The sequence below is a fragment of the Pinus tabuliformis genome, chromosome 9, assembly GCF_031772625.1.
Source record: "Pinus tabuliformis cultivar Carrire ecotype Pingquan chromosome 9, CPIR1, whole genome shotgun sequence".
Lineage (NCBI taxonomy): Eukaryota > Viridiplantae > Streptophyta > Pinopsida > Pinales > Pinaceae > Pinus > Pinus tabuliformis.
In genome coordinates, this window is record NC_142307.1 from 1,853,185,736 (window position 1) to 1,853,190,809 (window position 5,074).

Sequence of the window (5,074 nt, forward strand, 5' to 3'; positions counted from 1 at the left end):
AAGAATAGACTGTGACAGCGAAAGTGAAATTTTCTTGGCAAAGAACCCTGCTTATCATTCAAAGACAAAGCACATTGATGTTCAGTATCACTTTGTGAGGGATATGGTAGAAGACAAAAAGGTGTTGTTGGAAAGGTGGACACTTTGAAGAATACTGCAGATGCATTGACAAAATCTGTGAGCTTTGAGAAGTTCTCTTGGTGTAGAGAAACAATGGGCATTTCAGGGTTGGAAAAATGACTAAGCTCTCCTGTGGCCCCCTATGGAAAGAAAACAACAAGTGGGAGATTGTTGGGTTGTGTTATATTCTTTCCACGACTAACCCACGTAGTGAACTAGGGGGTTAGTGGGGGGGCAGAGCCCCCCCTTCGTTGTGTCGATTGTGTAGCGGGGGCAGCAGCCCCCCCTTCGTTGTGCCGATTGTGTAGCGGGGGCAGTAGCCCCCCCTGTCCAGGGGGTTTGAGTGGGGCGGGTAGCCCCCCTCTACGGGGTCTGGGGCAGCGCCCCGGGAAATTTTTTTTTGGACCCTATATTAGGTTGGGCGAACCTACCTATGGTTTTCGGTCCATGGTTTTTGACGCGATGGTTTTCGGTCCACGGTATTGGATGCTTCGGCATGTATAAATATGTATTGTAACATTGAAAGGAATATAATGAAAAATCAAGCTGGTAGTCCCGGTTTTGGGATCCAGGGGAAATCTCTGTGTATATGTGTTTTATGTGTTTTTTTTTCACTTTCTGGTTCACGGATACCCGGGTCAATGGGTAGCCGCTACATCCAGGGTTGTTCAACACTGAGTGGACGCACCCGAAGGCATCAACACCGCTCTGCCTATTTACTGACCTAACCCCAAGAGCTTTTGGGATTCGACCCTATGACCTCTCATTGGCAAGGAACTTGATTTGACCGATTGAGCTAACTCTTGGGGCTTATGTGTTTTATGTGTTATGCTCTCGCATTGTTTATCTTCTGTGTTTTAGAATTCATATGCAGGTAATTTCTATATAGGGTTAAAACCTACATTAATCACCTCTTTTGATCCTTGTCGTTCTCATGATTTCATGGAATTTGATTTTCCTTCACAGGTGGAATTCTTTGAAGCCATGAGTTTTGACTACCAAAGGAGTCCTTGGCATAAGCCTTGCAAGGGGTTTGTCCATAAAAACTATTATGTGTAAGTCACAAGGCTGCGTGGTTCCTTGTACCATATTGTATATATAAGGTATGAATTTTCAAGTTTTATATTCTATAACACAAGATTTTATCTGAAGTTTATATGTGGGATGTATTAACTTCTTATCTAGTGTTCCTATTTATGTCTACAGAACTTGGAAGATTTCTCCTTTGGACATTTTTAGGGTTGGTCTATTCTGACAGGTATTGATTCTCAAAACTAGCATATAGGTTAGGTTTTTCACTTGCATTGTGCATTTATTAGTTTCCTTTCCCATTTTGGCCGTAGGATCAACCCCATGAAGATATGATGCGGAAACTTCTCTTTGCTTAGAAGTTTCATAACTTGTGTGGTAGAGCCTACCTTATCATGGGTGCCCTAGATAGTACCTTGTTGTCACTTGGAACCCATGCTGAATTTTTGTTCTTAGGTTCAAGAGTCCTCTTTAGTCCTACCATGAATTGCGTGTTGAAGCCTCATTCATCTACTTGACTATTTTTCTGGCTTTATACCCTAGAAGCTCCTTTGTGTTGAGTTGTACTGCTGCGTTACATATTAACTATTTGCACCTTTTGGCCTTGAGTCAAATTCACTTGGACTCATGTTTAAGCCACTTTTCAACCATGTCTTCTACAAAATCAACCTTGCAATCACTTAGCCTCTGCAATTGACACACCTTTTTTCCTGTGGAAAGAACACTTCATTGAGTGTCCTTGACCAATTTTGCCACATTGCATTGAGCATAGGAATGTTTCCCTCCCAAGAACTAGAGCATCTTCTTTTTCGACACACATTCTTTCCACTGTACTATAGAATTCTTTATTCTTTTTCAAGCTTCATATAAAAGAAAAAGGAAAAAGATTATATATTTCAAAAAAAGAGAAGGAATAGGACATTATTTCCATATTTTGATGGCAGCTAGAGTTAGTCGTGTTGCCCTTGAACAAAGCACTCAAAAGAAAGTATTTCCTCCATTAGGGTGGGATTTAGTTCGACTTATGAGAGCCTTGACCTTGTTATAGAGCCAGTCCTGCTCTGATTGGTTATCTCTTCCAATCATATGGAGAGTTTCTTATGCCTCTTGCATGACAAACTTATACAAGGTTAGCATATGCTACCTTGTAGTCGCAGTCGAGTCATTCTTTTGCTCAAGGGAATTAAACCTGAGTCAGCCTCTTTGCGGTGTCCCTTGACCTATTTTTCTTTCGGTCATCCATGGTTGTCAGCCTCATGTTCATTATCACATCAGTTTTAATGGTCCCTTACTTGTGTCGGTTTGAAAAGGTCTCCATTGACTTCTTGTTGGTGGGTCTTATCCTTATCGACTACGAAAACTTGCTGTCAGGGCAGATCTAGGGCCGCACCCTAGCCCTATTTTAATTATTGATAGGTCACCTTGTGCTCAACATCGATCATTATCATGGGTCTTTGACTCAGTGGTTTCCCTTGTGTTCAACATCAGCTTTCATTATCACACATTGGGATTCGTGTAGTGCCTTGGTTTCCATTTGACTGTTGGCATTATGATTCAGGTGTTGTCCTTGATGGCAAACCCATTCAGGTGATAAATCAAGAAGGACGCAGGAAATATGTTCAGCAAGTGCGTCCCCGCAGGTATACCATACAGAACCCGCGTCCAGGGACGCAGGCCAGCCGTTCAGGAGGTGCGTCCGCCCAGTGCACACATTTCAAGGCAGAGAAAAGCACGTGGGGGTTTCTTGTGTGGTATCTAGTCGATGGTTTTGTGTTTCTATGGTGTCGGCTCGTGGTTTTGTTCCATGTTTTGGGGAGAAGCTTGCCTATATAAAGCAAAGGAGTTCATTTGGATTAGGCATCATTTTTGGTTGAATATCTTCTGGTGAGATCTAGTCCAGATCTATGAAGGCGAATCTTCTAATGGACTGTGATCTCTATGGCGCATGATCAGATCTGTGGATCTGAGTGTTTGGGTTGGTTCTGAAGTCCTCATATCTTTTATATCTGAAGGGACGTAGGTTCAGTGAAGGGAAAGTGCGCCGGGACGCAGTACAGTAAAGGCTCAGATGCGTCTCTGAGGCAAAGGACGCGGCGCGACTGTGTTATTGGGTGCGTCTCTGAAGCAAAAGACGCAGCGCGATAGTGTTTCTGGGTGCGCCGGTCGCAGCAAAGCATAGAAGAACAGTGCGTCGGCACGCAGAACAGTGGAAGGTAGACTGCGTCCAGTCGCAGGTCACAGAAAGAAAATATGCGTCCCTGTCTTAAGATGATCTGTTGACTGTATATTTCTGTTCATAAGGTGTTCTGGGTTATTTCTATAATTACTGATCTGATATCTGTAGTGGGCTGTATCTGTTGTATACTTGTTGATCATTTGATTCTTCATGAAAAGAAGTAGGGGGTTGTAGCTCCCTTCCAGGAGAGACTGGAAAACGAGAGAGAGCTGTAGCTCTCTGCAGGTTGCAGCCTGCGTGCTGGTAAAGGACTGCACCAGTACAAAATCATTGTAAAAAGAATTTCTTGAAAGAAGATAGAGACATATTGCAGCAGGTGGTTTTCTCCCGCATTGGGTTTCCACCTTACATCTTGTGTTCTTTGGTGTGACTGTCTATTTTCTTTATTCATGCTCATTATTTTATGGTACTGATATGCAAGAATAATTCAAAAGATCAAATAAGGAAGATTTGGTAAATTGCTTGATAATACTGATTCACCCCCCCTCTCAGTATTATTTCCAACAATTGGTATCTGAGCAGGTCCTTCAGAAAAGCTTGATCGCTTGAAGGTAGATCGTTCATCATGAGCAACTACGAGAGAGAAGCATCAATCAGGCCACCAGTTTTTGATGGGACAAACTTCAATTATTGGAAGGTAAGAGTTACTGCATATCTTCAATCTCTTGGTACTGAAGTTTGGGACATTGTAGAAACAGGCTATGCTTTTCCTTCAGCTACTCCTACAGATCCAGCTGAGAAAAAGAAGTATGAAACAAATGCAAAAGCTGTCAGTACTCTATTAGGAAGTATATCCCAAACAGAATTCATGAAGGTAATGCACTTCAAATCAGCAAAAGAAATATGGGACAAAATGATCACAAGCTATGAAGGAGATGAACAGGTAAAACAAGCCAAACTTCAAACTCTCAGAATTCAATATGAGACTCTCAAGATGTATAATGATGAAAGTGTGGCTAATTATTTTCTTCGGGTAGATGAGATTGTAAATTGTATGAAAAATTTGGGTGAAGAAGTAAAGGAGTCTCTAGTAGTTCAAAAGATTCTAAGATCATTATCCCCCAAGTTTGAATCCAAAGTATCTGCAATAGAAGAAAAAGAAAATCTCCGTGTTCTTACTATGTCTCAGCTACATGGAATTCTAACTGCTTATGAAATGAGAAAGGGAGGACCATCAGACAGAAGGGAGGCTGCTTTTAAAGCATCAGGCAAAGAAGATTACTATGAAGCAAGCCATGATCCAGAAGAAGAGGAAGAAGAATCAAATTTTGTCAGAAATCTTCAAAGAGGTTCTGGAAGGTTCAGAGGTAAGCTACCTTTCAAATGCTTTGCTTGTGGAAGAGTAGGTCATTATGCTGCAAAATGCTCTTATAAGGATAAAGGAAAGGAACCAGTTAGATGGAACAAGAAACAAAGCGCAAATAAGAAAAGCTACTACACCCATGAAGATAGTGATGACTTATCAAACAATGATGAAGATGAACAAGGTAATAAATATAGGTTGTTAATGGCATTTGAAGATGATGATTATGAGGATGCTGTAGATGTGGATAACCTTTATGATGAAATTACTAGACTCAAGAGATGCATAGAAGAAAAGAACATGATTATTGATATTCTACAATTCCAAATTGATGAAAAGGAAAAACATCTTGAAAAATTAGAAGGTGAAATTGTTGGTCTTAGAAA